Genomic DNA, 16909 nt, shown 5'->3' with positions numbered 1-16909 from the left:
GTAGGTACAAGCAGAGTTAGTGCAATAACTGTGTGTAAGACTGTTGCTGTCACTGTATCTGCTTCATGTGTCTTCAGGGGACAGTAGAACAAATACAGCGTTCGTCTTCTTCTTCTTCTTCTCTTTAAAACAAAACCCTGACTTAAGTCTGAAAAGCGCACCGAGCATCAGAGGAACTGGTGGCGGTGGATCCAGATAGGATCTGTGTCGGTGTGGAAGCGATTATCCGCTCTCACTGCTTCGCTTTCATGTGTTAATATCATGTTAATTCACTATCACTATCCCAATTCTCTCAGATTTGACTTCCTCAGTCTGTTCAGACTTTAATTTAATTTCATCAGTAGTTTATGTGGTTAAACTTCTGACCCTGACAGTCGGCTCATTTACACACACACACACACCCTAATAATTAGATTTGAACCAGATTAAACAGAAAAATCAGTGTGCGTCTGTGTAAAGACCTTAATCTGATTGTCGCGATGTCAGAGAGGTTATAATCAGATTAACACAGAAGCAGATCTCCGCTCAGTCTTTTCTTCTTTTGAGATGGTTGTTACTGCAGAGGTCAAAGGTCAGAGGATTGTGGAAGCGAGGATCAGAGTGGCGATGGAGGCGGTGAAGAGCTGATGAAAGGAACTGAGCTGAGGTTTTACAGTCGGCCTGAAGATGGATTCAAACTTTTTGACTGTCAGTGCGAATGCTCCGTCAAATGTGACCTTTTTTTATCCCAAGATTCATTGCGTGGCAGTAATGAAAATAACACGGCAGCAGCTCTGGCCCCCAACACAGTCCTTGACTAAAAGAGTCTCAAGGGGCCAAACACCTTTGCAGGGGGCTCGCATGTTGGTGAGGAAGGTTGTCAAAGATGTCGGTTTCACTGAAGCAAAAAAACAACTTCTTCCCCGCGTTCAAATTCCCTGACTTACTCCAGGATGCTGGGAAAGCGCAGGGGACCAAGGCCGGGCACGGATGGAGAATTGCTCGCCTTCCACCTGAACTCAAAAAACAGAAACAGTCGTCACATTCATTAGCAGCACTGGACTCATCATGAGTGCTGACTACATGGACTACAGCCCCCTGCAGGAGATCAGCACCACACTCCTGCAGAGCAATCTATCAAAGGTTTACAATATGATTGTCTGGAAGCTCCAGGAAGACATTCCCTACCGCCCAGCCAACACCACGTCCCCACCTTCCCCGTCTCACACCACCTGCAGTGGATAGAGAGGAGGACCCAGGTTCAGCCTGAGGAGGATGTGCAGACGGTGCAAATGCAGGATGAACTTAAACCGTTGGAAAAGATCTCAGGGGAATGTGCCGAGTCTGCACATTCATCAAAGCCCCCGGACAGCCGAGGAGGCGTCGCCGATTCCCACGGAAAGCAACACCACAAGCGAGGTGGCACACAATCGATACGTAACCAACTACCTGACCATGGGGCGTGGCTTCTCTCTCCTGGCTCCTGGCTCATCTCCTCACCTGCGACTCATCACTTCATCAAGCCTTCGGTACAGATCCCTCACCAGGAGATCCTCCAGCCTCCGTTCAGCCACACCTCCGGCTGTACTCTGGCACTGCCGTCACAAAACCAAGGAATTCACTCCATCATTGTACGTTTGACCTCCAGTATATGTGATTTATATCTTTAAACAGCAAGAAATGAGATATATCCTTACACATGCTCCTTGCTTTACCACAGTGCATTAATCTAAGTCAATCTAAAATCATTAATTGAAGATTCTCTGTGAAACTTACCTGAGAGGAAAGGTAAGAAGACAGGAAATGGATCGGTGTAAAAAAAAATATGTTAAAGCTGATTCTTCACACGAATCGGAGGAGGATTCGTAGCTGTGTCAGTTCTTCTCTCTACCTGTTCAGGTAATGAGCTCACCTGCAGGCTGCTGCCGTCTCTGCACGTTCAATGTCTTCTCACTCTGTCCTTGTCCTGAGTGTGTGTGTGTGTGTGAGTGTGTGTGTGTGTGTGTGTGTGTGTGTGTGTTGTCAATCATTCCCAGGTGTACCTGCTTCATTTCACTCAGGTTAGTTGGGAGCTCTCTCTGTGTTTTTCTCTGTTTCCTCATCACTTTCTGTCTATAAATAAAAACACATCACCGTCAGCCCCGCGGTCATCTGCTGCAGACGGGTAATTTCTTCGCTCAGGTCGCCGTCTCAGGAGGGGCGGCCGCGCCACGTAAATTGAGCGGTGACTCTCGACGTAACGGGGAGCCCCGGTGAAGCTTGATTTCTTTTCTCGCTCTCTCTTTGAGCTGAATCTGTGAAACGCTGTGGGTGAGGACTGAAAGGTTTTTTTTATATGATACGACGATGGAAAGATGATGGGACGATTAAGGCTTAAAAAAATAAAAATGTTTGTAATCTAGCAGGAACTAAAACCCTAAAAGTGCTTCTCATAACAAGATGTTTTCCATTAACTTGACCATCTATCAGCCACGTGTCACCAGCACCTATAGAATGAAACAGTGGAGACAGGGCGGCGGCGGCGGCGGCGGCGGCGGAGGAGGGGTGACTACGGTGTTTAACATTCGTCCAGAGACTGCTGATGAAAAACAGCCTCTTAGCTAATTCAGCAGTGTTTATTAATGAGCTCGGCTCCGGCCAAAACTGTTTTATTATTCTGATCTCTCTGGCTCCTAAAACACAAGCGTGGGCTTCTCTTTACCGACTTCCACTGCAGCACTGAGCTGTTTGCTCTGAGGGGGGGGGGGCTCAGTGGTCTCGACCCCCTCTCACATCTCAGACCTTTTTTAAACCCTCAAACATCCTCCAGGTCTCTGACGTCCCCTGACCTGGAGACGGCGTGGGCAGAGACACAGGGGGAATCCACTGTTTGCTTTCGGGGCCTTTTCAGACTGAGGAAGAGGAAGAGCTTCCCTCTCTTTATATTGGATGTGCCCTCACAACTGAAATCATTACAGGTGACCCATAGTTACGTTTTGTTGCTAGGCAACATCCAGTGGTCGTAGTGATGACGACAGGAGCGAAGGGAAAAGTCGGTGACGTAGTATGAAGAGAAACAGAGTCCACGTCAGGAGGAGGAGGAGGAGGAGGTGGATGTGATGTGACACAGGAGTGCGGTGTTCGATTCCCGTGTGACAGCAGCGCTTTATGTTGTTTCGACGTTATTATTGTAACCATGACAACAAAGATCACCTAATGTTGACCAAGCACTTATTTCAACCCAAATCATGATCTTTTCCTAAATCTAACCGAGCCACGACCGCTATAATAGTTACCACGGGGACCGAGGTAGGTACGCAACTCTCGGTACAGCCCGCGTGTTTTATTATTGTAACCATGGCAACCAAGGTCCTGCGGGGTATCAGAAGGTTGATGGTTGTGGGATTACGGTGATATACAAATACAATAAGATTGAATGTGGGTAAATGGTATGTGCTGTATTGGTTCATCGTACGGACACGAGGATGATTCATTAATAAAGAATCAAACCTGCGATAATCAGGCTGCTCGTGTGTTTCAGTTCCACTTCCTGCAGAAAAATGAACGAGTTAAACTTTCTCTCCTCGGAATAAAAACTAAAAAGAAACGACTGAATGACGTTACTTTCCTCGGCACCAATTTGAATAGATAAAGAGGAAATTAAATCTGGTTTAAGAGACAGCGCTGATGGAGGATGCAGCGTGTCAAGGCGAGCCGGCACCCGGCGGCGAGCCGGCACCCGGCGCCGGGTCGTCACCGGCAGATTGTTCCAGAATTGTCGACATGATTGACTAAGTGAAAACATATGGCGAGGGACTCAGGGACGGACCTTCGACTTGCTCGTCGCTGAAGACCGAACCCCTCCCCCTGCTCTTTCCCTCTCTTCCTCGTCCTTTTACCTTCCCTCCACTCCCCCTCCCTCCTTTTCCAGCTGAGTGGCTCCTAATTGAAGAGGGCGTAGGCTTCGTGTCAACAGCTGCCAATGAGGTCATAAATCGTACGCGACCGACCACCGTGCTTCCTTTTTTCTTTTTTCTCTCCTTCCTTGTGCACACGGTGTCGTCGATTGCAGCTCGAACTGTTCTCCCATGATTCAGTTTTACTGTGTCAGTTAAAGACCTGCTCTTCTTCTTCTTCTTCTGCTGTAACGTCACCGCTGACGTCTTTTCACCTTTCTCACTGTTTATAGAAATAAGAACATGGACATCAAGTGTTAAACCCAAGTGTCCTCTTCAGTATGTCAGGAGAGGTACTGGATTCACCGTATCTGGCCAAAAATATGTGGACACCTGCCTTGACTTCCTATTACTGCAGGCAGCAGCATCCTGGGAAATGAATTGATCAAACTTTATATTTAAAGCCAACAAACTGTGACATCACTATGAAATAATAAGTGGGCGAGTTACCAAACATCAAGTTTGAGGAGCTTTCAATAAAAATAAAAGAAAGTCTATCTTGGCGTTGTCTGAAGGAGAGGGGAAGAGAGACAAAAATAAATGTCTGTCCTCTTTAACCTAAAGGTTTGTGGGTGTCGTTATCTGTTTGTCTTCCTCTCTCTCTTTCTCGTTGCCAATCTTTTCCCTCTTCTGTCCCACATTGTTTTTCTTCCTCTCCTGTTTTATAATCATATAAGTATATATCATATAAGTTGGTTTTTTTTTTAATCAAATCTAATCAACTCTGCAGGATCAGTACAGTAAGCTGTTATCATGCCTTACATAAGACACATCGTCATTCCTCATTACACACACACACACACACACACACACACACACACTCTGACAGCGATTAGCTCGTTGCATTTGTGCAGAAACAAACTCGCTTCTCATTTAATGAACTTCCTTGACAACCTCCTTCAGTGATGATCAGACGAACACAACCTGATCTCACACGAAGCTTCACTTTATTTAGAAATCTTGTAATTGTACTGTACATTAACAAACACGTATGTCCTCGTTTTGCTTATAGTTGCATCAGAAGCTGCTAAATGCTAAGTCGGGGAGACTTGAAGCAAAGTGAGAACGTTCAGGGTCTGTCAGAAAAAGTTTGAGCGGATAAATAAATATCTAAATCCCTGCGAAGTCACATGATCATCTCTCAAAAGAATAAAGTTATTATTCTGGTGGTGTGTTGTCACCTCACAGTGTAAAACTGGAGCATTGCTCTTTATAGCTGGGAGTTTGTGATTTCTCCGTCCAGTATTCGTTCATTATCTCTCACAGACGATTTGATAACATTCAGTTTTTGGTGTTAATTGCTGAACCAGTTTGTGCTGAAGACAAATGCTCCTGTTCCAGCAGCTTTTACTGTTGAGAGAAAGTAACTAAGTACATTTACTCAAGTACTGCATCTGTAAAGTCTTTGGAGGTGATTTGAACTTTACTTCAGTGTTTCCATTTTATGCCACTTGATACTTCAGCTCCACAACGTCTCAGAAGAAAAGATTAAGCTTCTTCCTCCACTGCTTTCACATCCAGAACATACAAAGAACAATATAATACACACAGATTCAACTACTCAACAGTATGTAAAATACACAACGATCCAATAACAGCGCACCAACGCTTAGCTCTGTCTGACTCAAACTGATGATCTGCGGTATTTCAACGGTTCACAAACTAGTTCCCAGAAGGGCTGTTTGATGGCGAGATGAAGCTGTGAATTATTTAAACAAAACTTTATAAACTTTTAATTAGATTTGACAATAAGAGGAAGATGATGATATCGCAGACTTATCCTTTAAATGTAAGGGAAACATAAACTTTTATTTTGAAACATAAGGGCGTCCCAGTGTAGAATTACACCTGTGAACCAGCAGAAGTCGTCCTGCTCCCGACACCTCGGCAGTTTCCGTGTGAGGCTTCAGTTTTGCTGACTGGATTGACAGCGGCGTTCGAATAAAGCTAATGCCTCCACAAAGTCACTTTTTGTTTGCAGCAAATTTCGCTTCATGTGCCGCCGGAAAAAGGGGAAATCAGCAACTGCAACCGCCACCGCCGCAGCTGTCGGCGAGACTTCAGTTTCGGCAGGAGGCCGGCGGGTTACAGCTCGCGGCGTATAGAGACACGAGCAGATAGGATGAGGAGGATATGTGTGTAAACAGATGGCTGTAAACAAAGTAATGATAAGTAACTAAACTCAACACTCAACTGCCGGCTGAACGCCGCTCCTCTCGGAGTCTCTGAGGAAATCTCTGAGAATGAGGCGCTCCTCGCGTCTTGTCTGTGTCTAACACTCCTTTTCCAAACTCTCCCGGGTTCTCCTCCTCCTCCTCCTCCTCCCCTCCTCCTCCTGCCTGCACGTTGGGGAGGTGACACTGCCCCGCCGCTGCTGAGCTAAGAAATAAATAAACCGAGGTTGCTGCCGCCGCCGCCGCTGTTACTGCTTCTTGGGTAGAATTGATCCCCAGCGAGATGTGGACTTTCTTCCATCTGCTCATCGCTAATTAACAGACAAGAGCTTCCCAGAAGAGAAACTAGCGCTGCTTCTCCTCCTCCTCCACCTCCTCATCCTCGACTGCAGATCTGCGGGGAAACAAACACACCGGCCTCGGCAGACGCTTTAGCCCGCGAGGTGAGACTGCCAATCAACAAGCACGATCACTTTAATCAGCAGGTACGGCAAAGACGCAGCCGCAGGTTTGTACGGGTGTGTTGAAGTGGAGACTCGGAGCAGCGGAATCGAATTGAGATCCGACGTCTGGAAACTCGCAGTGAAACAAAAAAAAATATATGTCTATATTGTCACCTGTCCCGAGGGACCTGTTCTCCTGTCTGTCCTCGTACGCCTATAAATGAGTTATGTATACTTTATATTTACAAGCAGCAGCGTCTGGAGGTGTGAGGAACTAGACAAGCAGTGTACTTAGCTCTGATGTTGGGAAACTTTCTAGTTTTCTCAGGTAAAAGTCCTGTTCCTCCAAAATACATCACAGAAACTAGTCAGAGAAAGACACAACAGCTCAGCGCCATGACGCCTCAGATGGAGTTATACTCTTTTCCAAAAGTCACACCTTTTATCATTTAACATCCACAACAGAGACAAATAAAAGTTTGCTGTCTCCAGCTTTGGAGGATTTTTCGTAAAGTTTTCATTAAAACAAAAACAACATGCACCTTTACAGCTTAATGGACTTTCTTTCAGTGAGAGTTGGTGCTGAGTGTGATCGTTCCTCCTGTCCACACCGACTGTGAAGAGCGGAGACTTTAATGTCCCCGAGGGACGGTTCGGCTGATGGACGGCGGTCAGTAGTCAATACAACAAATTAATACAACAGTAAGCACAAGTGGACAGGTTAACGGCGACGTCACTGTTGTCAAACTGTCGCCAAACTATCAAAGACATCAGCAGAAAAATGACTTAATAGATGAATAATGGAAGAGAGGGAAAGTTTACACATTATCAGGTGTGTTTAAGGAATAAAAGACCTCGTGTGTCTCGTCTGTTGCACCTGTAGGGAGGTGAAACCTTGATGGAAGCAAATTAACTTTACAGCTCACGTTCACAATTCATTTTTTTTTCACACTGAGACGAACAAACCGACAGAACGCGTTAAAACGGACTCAGCTAAAGAAGAACAGAGCAATTCAAACAACATTTAAGCTTCTGAGCTTCCTGGAGAGAAACAGGACGCGGTCACAGGCTCGGTGTGGGAACAAAGACTGTTCACACCAAGTGACGATTCTTCTACCTTAAGAACACACCTGTCTTTATTATTATAAGTCTGGCAGTCATTAGCGTAGAGGATAAATCTCCAGAGGAGACGCTGTGGAGGATAAGTGCACCAGACAGAGAACCACTTACTCAAACTCTCTGTTCTGTTCGTCAAGAAATCAGTTAACCAGCAAACGATGTTAAAACACCAAGTTTAAGTTTGACCGCAGCCCACGTGCAGGGACGCGGTGTTGTGTAAAATTTAAAAGCTGAGTAGAAAGTGAAGAGCTGTCCGCCACATTCCTCCTCTTATTCTGCATTCGTGCCACAGATTTGATGCCTTTGCAGTCTTGCACATCAGTTGCCAGTTCACTCTCCACGTTACACCTGAGTTTAGCTGGTTTTATGTAGTTTTATCTCCCTCTGAACACACCTCTGCTGTCCCCAGGATAAAAGGTTGGTTTCCTCTGATTCAGCAGTTGTTTAAATGATTTACTAATCCAAGCCTCATTATTCAAGAAGATCAGAGAAGAAGATTTTTCCCCTCTTCAGAATTGGCTGGTAGACCAGGACTAAATGAACAGACTGAGGGTCAGAGGTGTCAAAAGGAGCTTTGCAATATGATGTGTAGGCTCCTCTGATGGTCCCATAACAAAGGTCCAGTACCTTGACTTGTCTTGTAGGACAGGAAGCATGCTGACAAAGAGATGACTGAGGGATGTGTCCATAGAGCAGTGGTTAAAATGCCTCCATATTAAGGTGAGGCAGGTTCAGGTATGTGCTTTGCAAAAATGCTGCGTCACTCTCATGATGGCTGATGTTACAGTTTCCTCGTTGGGTTTATGGTGGTGCAGAGAAAGAGTTAACAACTCTGTTTCCGGGCTGCACTCATGAACAACTACACTCCTACACCAGCAGGTGTCAATGAGGGTCCTAATCCAGTTGTTCCTCCATCTTGTTTCTTACACCGGGTTTACACTGCAAGATAAACAAACAGACTCAGAAACAACGACGCAAATAACAAACAAAAGAGTCAAATGAGAGGCCGCTGGCGTCCACAGGTCGTCCACAGGTCGTCCACAGGTGTGATGTCAGCAGCGTTACAGTGGAATAATGACATGAAGACCAAACGAGGCCTCAGCGTGGATAAAATGGTTTCGACAGTGTACACTCAGACATGTGAGCGGTGCATTAATCCTCCGCTCAACAACTGAAGCCTGTAAACGCAGCCTGAGCTCCACGTGCAACAGCTACAACATTAAGACGCCGCTCTCAGGTAGTCACATTTAAACACTTAAGATTCTGGTGATAATGTTTCTGTGCTCGTAGTGATCGCTCTTAATATTTGGAGAATCAGTCACCAGGACTTACTTGAGGACTTTGTGAATCCGCTTCATAAACGTTCAGAGTCGAGGGGAAGAAGAAGAACTGGAGGGAACTGGATCTCCTGCTGAGATGTGGGATCAATCAGAGGCTGAGACGAGCACCGAGCTATTCCCACAGACACTGTCAGTGCTAGTTCATTTTAGAAATTAGGTTTCTATACAACTGAACTGCAACAGGAAATATGTTTCGCACGAAACATAATCTGTTTGGATTAAGTTCCGAGGCAACGTATGAATGAAGTTTCGTTTATTAAAGTTCCTCTGCGGACATGTTTCAAACTCTGCTGTGATTAGTATTTAGTTTAACTTGGTTTTCACACATAAAAAGTGAAAAGATAGGAAAACTGAGGCTGAAGCTCATCTACTTTTACTTCCTCATTGAGAAATCTGGATGAGGCCTTATGCCCCGCCCACCACCTGCTGGCTCCAGGTGGACAGGTGAAAGAGCAGAGAGGATGAAGATGGTGAGAGGAGGAAACATCAGAGAGACTCAGTCAGACCCAGACTCTGAGGAGGAGTCTGAGACCAGAACCAGAGACTAGCAGACGGGTCAGAACGGTTAGCGTAGTTAGCATCTTTTATTTGTTTAAGTTGTTTGTTAGCTTGTAACTGGCTGACACAGTGTTAGCGATTCTGCTAATGCTAACTCTCGCCATCTGTATTGACAAGTTTTCAGGTTTATTTAGAAAAAACAAAGCAAAACAAGCAAAAAAAACAAAAAGTGCACAACACTGATCTCAACACTGAGTTGAGAGCAGAGGCAGAGTGAGAGAAGGTAAAACCTCAAACATCCCACAGAAACGGGGTTTCAAATATCTACTGACGCTTCTGCTCTGGTGGATAATGTGGGACTTTGCGGGGGTCAACAACCATCACTGTCACCACGGAAACGCAGCACCTAGCTCACATAGAGCTCGGGTACAAGTTCCCTTCCCCCTGGTGTGTATTTATGTGCAGCTGTCTTTGCTCGCAGCAGACAAACACTAAGTCAGTCCTAACTGTGCAGAGCGCTCCGTCACATCTGTGAGAACATGCAGCGTCTGGAAATCAGCAGTCACCAAAGAGCTGCTGATTCAGGCCCGAGCCGCCGTGATTTGCAGCCGAGCTTCATTTGCAAAAAATCATGACTGGGGCAATACACCCGACAGGCTGTTTGTGTGTGTGTGTGTGTGTGTGTGTGTGTTGATGGTGTTGACAGACAGGCGGAGGGAAAACGAGGCAGAATTACGGCCTCAGTGACACAGAAACACTCAGATATAATGAAGAAAGTGCAAAACGGAGGAAACATCAAGCAAAGCACTCTGTCTTTAATACGAGTCGGTTCAGACATAATTTAACTGAGGTTTGAATTTCTGCTGAATAAAATGCAACTTCGACTCTCTCAGCGCCGCCGCAAGCAGAGAGAGAATTAAACCAGGACCGGGGTTAAATCTGGATTAGTTCATCCCGGTTTAAGAAGTGGTTTTCTTGCCTTTTTAAAAATCCTTCTTCACAGTTGGACGCCGAGATCAGTTTCAGTCAGCCGTGTCAGTGCGGACACAACATGTGAAGAAAAACCAAACCACAACATAAAACCATGGAATCTGAAGTGTAAAAAATTAGACATGGAAACAGGAAAAAAAACAAAAGAAAATGTTCTCTACCACTAAACTAAAAATAAATATCTCTTCTGTACAAATGAATGTTAATATATGCTAATTTCCGATAGCAGTTGGTATTAACTGACACCACACTGACAACACAGGAATTAATGTGACGTTCATAAATTAAATATAAGAGTGTGGAGCTCAGGGATGATGACAGTTGTGTTTGCTTTAACATACTTTGTGTGATCTTTTTTATTTAAGTTGTGGGGTTCAGGGTGGAGTTGTGATTTTCGATGTACTGAACCACAAAGAGCGTTGTTGTTGTTGTTGTTGTTGTTGTTGTTTGTGATGATTTCTATGTATTTTTTTTCCCACTTTTTTCATGCAAAAACACAGGTCCTGATCCCAATATCTCAACCCTGTTTATTGATCAATTAATTATGTGTTAATTAAAATATAAAATGAGAAAAATGTTCATCACAGTTTCCAAAGGCCAAAGGGAATCCTCACATTTGAGAAGCTGGAGTTCGAGAATAGAGAATGAATTTTTGTGTTTTAATGATTTTCTCTCGATCGAGTTATTGATTCAGATCTTGAAAATTCTAAAATGTTATGTCCATTTTATTTCAACATTATTACTGGATAAAATTTAGGCATCGATTGATATAAATGATTAGTTTTTTAATTTTGCGTTTAGTTTAGTACGTTACTGCCCCCTAGTGGACATGATAGGTAGTTTTTATTTCATTCTCCGTCCTGCAAAACAGAGGATACATCCATAAGTAAAAATGTGAAATATTGGTTGAGTGTGTGTTTTCATGGAGAAGGGAAATGTTATTTTAGCTTCACTTTCCAACTAGCTAACTATTTCTATGAAGGTCCGTGCTAAGCTAATAACAGTACAGGTATGCTAGCACTTATTCGAGTCACTGATATTTGTGTGTGTTAAAATATTCACCTGCCACGTTACCTTTGTAGAGAAGGCTTCGAATCATGAGGATTTAAGAAGAAATTTGTTCTTATTTTTTACAATAATGAGTATTTTTGTTAGTAACTATTTTTATTCCACATATGTGCAGCATGTGCAGTGGGTTGATGCATGTTTTTTTACTGTATTTTGCAGTTTTTACAGAACCGACCGACTGTCAGTGAAGCTTCACCTTTGCACGTCACCTTTCAACATACTGCAGATGCAAATTTCACAATATTTTTTCAAAGTGCTTCTTCTTGTTAAACCGAGTCCATTACAGTTACGGTGAGTTTTAGTTTTAGGAAAAATACTAAAATAATGCTGTTACCAAAAAAAAAAGAAAACTGGTGGACTCGACAATAAAAGAGCAGAGCGTGTTTTCTCTTCAGGCTCATCAATCAGCAGCGATCAGTGAAAACGTTCTTTAGTTATTTCTCACGCTATCAGAGCGGAGGCAGCGGCAGGCGGAAAAAACTTCCTGTATTGAGCTTTAAAAGTCAGGTTTTCTTCACGCGGAGTCGTGATTGCAGGTTGTCAGCAGCTGCAAAGTGAATAGCAGCTGTTCAGCGTTTTTGTATCTGCTGTTTGTTGACGTCGGGGGTTACTACAGGTCATCGTGCTCGCTGTCGTTTCGGAGCCTTTGTTGAGGTTTTTATCGCGGCTGCAGGCGGACCAGGAGGCGTCCGAGTCCTCGACCTTTGAAGTTCCCTCTCCACCGACACTATCGGGCGACTCGTCAGCTCGGAAGTCGTCGTGTCTGAGGGCTGAACAAAAGGCAGGATTAACCAGCTCAGCCTCTCTGTGTTAAATATCCATCAAAGGCTCTCTTCCATGACGCTGCGCTCTCTCTCTCTCTCTCTCTCTCTCTCTCTCTGAACTCTTTGAGGCCTCACCGTTCTGCAAACTAACACTTTTATTTCTCCTGTACTTTTCTGCCTCACATCTCCGCCTCGAACCCTTCAGTGTCGTCGAGTCTGAGACGTACGAGATCAGCTGAGATGCCGAAAAGAAAAAGAAGAAGAAGAAAAAAAACCCTCATTAAAACAAAGAGGCAAAGATATGTTTTTGGTTTTAGACATTCGGGAGACACTTGGTGTGCGATGATTTAAGGAGAAACGGGAGGGAGGCGCTGCATGAAGACGAGATAAACACCGTCCTTTGAATTAAACGCAGTTAAGAGTTTTCAGAGTTTGTGAAGTTGAGTTGCAGTTGACTGTCGCTGCCAGGAGACGTTTCAGTCCGCGGAGCGCCGAAACAGGAGAGGAACAAAAAGAAACAGGGAGCCGTGAAACATGAATGATACCGCACGCTGCTTCACCTCGACTCGGCTGCACATGAAACTGCTGGACTGTTCACCGGATCGTTATTTATTCTTCTTCTCTCTTCTTCTTTGACATTCAACCTCTTTTCTTTCAACATAAGGATTCTTGCTCAGTTTACTTTCCCACGCACATTATAGTCTTTCTACTTGTGTCACCATGTGTGTAAAATAGTGTAAATATCTAGTTATCAGCGGCGTCACGAGAGCTGATACTTTGGTACCAAGTCAATGCCAAAAGTCAGGAAATGTGATGGTACTTAATTATATATATTTTTAAATAATAAGTATTATATAATAATTAAATCGTCACTCTTGTACCTGTTTTCACATGTTTACGGACACAGGGTTGGACATAACCAGGAAGAAAGAGTTTCACAATAATCAGGACAATTCATGTAAAGAATATTCATTTTTCGGCACAAAAAGCAAAACAATCCTGGACAACCGGTGTGGGTGGTTTATGTCCTGAGATCTTACTGTTGTTGTTTGAGAGCTGTGACAGCTGGCACACATTTCCTCAGGGCTAACATTAGCTTGTTTAGGCTAACATTAGCTTGTTTAGGCTAACATTAGCTTGTTTAGGCTAACAGCTATAGCTGGGTGCTCACAATATTAATAGACTACAGTCATTACTGATCAGTCTGTCAGAATGTAACAATGACTTTAAATGAATATTTCACAATAGCTTTTTAGTCAATTTTAACTATTATACGTGTGTGTGTGTGTGTGTGCGTGTGTGTGTGTGTGTGTGTGTTAGCACACTGTACATTAGCAGCCTCTGTTGTACCAACTCAGAATTTTCTGGTATCGCGTCCCTGCTGGTTACGAAGTTCTACGTTAACAGCTGTTAGCCTAAACCTTTACCCAGTAATCTCACCTGTGATTATCGCACACAGTCAAATAAGGAGAATAATAATGATCATAAACTTAACTTTTAGGAAACTTTTTTAAAACTATGTTAGAAAGTTCGGTAGGGAACAAAAAGAAAAAGAACCGCAGGAATTTTTTTTAAAAATAAAATACAAAACAAAACAATAAAATAAGCAGAACCAAGAGAAGAAAGAAAGTGCACCCCAACTCGGAATTAAAAAACTAATGCTCATAAGAAAAAGGAAAAAAAGCTCTTATTGAAGCTGCTGACTGGTGAGGAACATCAGCAGCGTCTGCTAATTAACGGAGCTACCTGCTAAAACTGTAATTTTCAGAGGTGATCAAAACTCTTTTAATCAGCTGTGCATACATAATGCTGCAGCGATAAAGTTGAGCTGCAGTGAGACTGTAATAATAACAATAATAAAACATATCTGAACACAATGGCTACTGAAAGTTTCTGCCGGAATGAATCATTTGTTAATTTTCATGAATAAATTATCTCTTCATGCATTAAAAACACTCTTAATGAGGAAATCAGTCTTTGTTCTTTCATTTGGGATGGAGTGTGTGTGTGTGTGTGTGTGTGTGTGTGTGTGTGTGTGTGTGTGTGTGTGTGTGAGGATGCTGAGGTCTGAGGTTCAGTGAATGATTTTCTGAGCCAATTTCTCTTTCATACACCTAAACACACACACACACACACACACACACTCACAAAGACACCCCACTGTTATTATTCTGATTTGTCAGTATTGAAGATTGATTCACAGTTACTCGAGAAAGAAATGAAACAAGACAAATGGAAGTTTTGCACGATTGTCTGACGATAATCGTTTTCATTTTGAGTTTGAAGGGGTTCGTGATTGACCTTGAGAAACAACGAGGCCAACTCGCTCGTTTTCATCCACATCATACGGTCCTCATCACAACTTCACGTCAGTGTTGTTGCTGACAATAGATCAGGGTGAATAAAGTTCATTCTTGAACACAGAAATACAATTTGAAAAAAAATAAACTTTTTAATTTTAAAGGTGTAAAATGTAGTTAAAAGTAAAAGTTGTTGAATTGTGTTCTTTCTTTATCCCAGATGTTTCCACCAATTCTCAACCCAGAGAAAGCCATGACTTTAATCAAGCTGTTTCATTTTCTCGCCTGTTAATGAAGCTCAAAATTGACTTTTTATCCATATTTGTTTGTAGATCTTGGTGGTTTTCATCTATATATTTTAACCAGATGAAGGATTTTCTGGATCTTAAGTTATCAGAGAAACAAGATGAGAAACGTCCTTTTTGTCAGTTTTAAATCAGCTGGTCTGTTTTTTCTGGAGAGGAGGACACCTCTGTGGACGATTCAGTAATGGTGGTGAAGACGACAACGTCAAATGTTGTCTTGATTGAGAGACACGACCTCTTCACGGGGGAAAAGTTAAGACTTTTTCTTTTGTGTCTGTTTTTGCTTTTAATATGAACTTGACACCTTTTAAAAGGGACTCGCGTTCAGTGATGAAGAATTAACGATCCAATGATGCCGTTTTTCCCCCTCGTTGAATTCGATGCGATCTACCTGAGAGATCAGCTGATCTCACCTGGCTGTCCTGAGGAGTGTGGCCTCACCGCAGCTCGGCTTCCCCGCTTCCTTCCACTCAGATTTCTGAAATATGAATGCCCATTTTATATTTATCCTCTTCTTGTTCTTCTTCTTCTTCTGTGGCGGCAGCGCGCTGTTGCAGGAAGCCGCAGGAAGGAGCTGAACTGGGAGGTCCAGGGGAATAAACTTTAATTATACATGCCAGTGTCAGAGATACAGAGCAGTGACCGGATGGAGTGATTGATTCGGCGTCAACAGGGAGGGGTGGGTTGGGGGAGCAGGGGTAAGGGGGGGGGGGGTTGCGGTGATGGAGGTATCCGTGGCGACGAGCAGCAGGCACTTCATCACCTGAGAGGCAGCTGGCATTAAGGCAGCTGTCAGGGACTTTGATTTGGAGTGGGAATTACAACACACACACACTAACACACACACACGCTTGCATAACACACACAGTCTCACACAATACCCCAGCTTGCATAATATACATGATACGCTCACACACACTCACACTGTGGCTGTCCCCGCAGGCGGATGCTGCAGCGGCTCCTTGACGTGACACCACATGAATAATTAGTGAGTGTCAGTTCAGGCTGGAGGTGAAGCAGAAGCACAAGGCTGAAAAATCCCACGCTTCCCAAACACACCTCATGTAATGCTGATGGCACTGTAAAAAAAAAAAAGAAAAAGAGAGAGAGAGAGAGAGAGAGAGAGCAGCCCCCGACACTTCACCTGCAGGCTGGAAACTGGAAACCACAAACACATCAAAACAAAGGAAACGTCTCACCTGAAGCCGCCAGCTGAAGGAAATGATAAAAGACCAAAGCAGCTGAAAGCCGAGCGAGCGAGCGAGTTGTCACTGGCTGCTGCTGCTGACGGGATACACCTGCTTCAGGTCCCAGGTTGGTCACAGAGCCCAGCTGCATCCACACATTAAGACATGTGACTCAGGTAGAGCTGAACACTGAGTCAGCTGACTGCCAGAGTCAATACATGATTTACAGTGTGTTACTGAGAAAAACTCACATCACCGTCACAGTTTGTCTTTTTTTTTATTGGTTGTTGATCTCGAGAGGAAAAGCGTGAAGCTGGGCTCAGCTGGGCTCAGCTGGGCTGATTTTGAAATCAGGTGGCATCACAGGAGGAGAAACTTCCCACATGTTCTTCTCTCTGATCTCAAACATGAACACACACACGTGAGAGAATCTCGCGTGATCTCATGGGGAAGACAGCGGTGCAACGACTTCTACTAAAGTAAAACCAAAAGCAAAAGGCTAAAGGAGTCTGGATGAGTAGTATGCTAGCTAACGTTAGCCTCACGGACACAATCACAATCATCCAGATTTTAACGTCTAAATATCAAACGTGATGTCTGACCAAAGCATTTCTGCATGACTGATAAATGACCTGCGCTCATGTCGCACTTCTCTTATTCTTAGCAACCGCTCAAAATGCTTTACAACCAATACTTGATGTATTCACCCGTTCACTCACATTCATGCACTGATGGAGCGGCTCCGCCTCCTGGACCGCAGCAGCCCTGCTGACCTGTTAGTGGCTCACATTGTGATTCTGTGGGTCT

This window comes from Seriola aureovittata, chromosome 8 (assembly GCF_021018895.1).
Source record: "Seriola aureovittata isolate HTS-2021-v1 ecotype China chromosome 8, ASM2101889v1, whole genome shotgun sequence".
In the NCBI taxonomy this organism is placed as follows: Eukaryota; Metazoa; Chordata; class Actinopteri; order Carangiformes; family Carangidae; genus Seriola; species Seriola aureovittata.
This window is presented reverse-complemented; position numbering follows the sequence as displayed.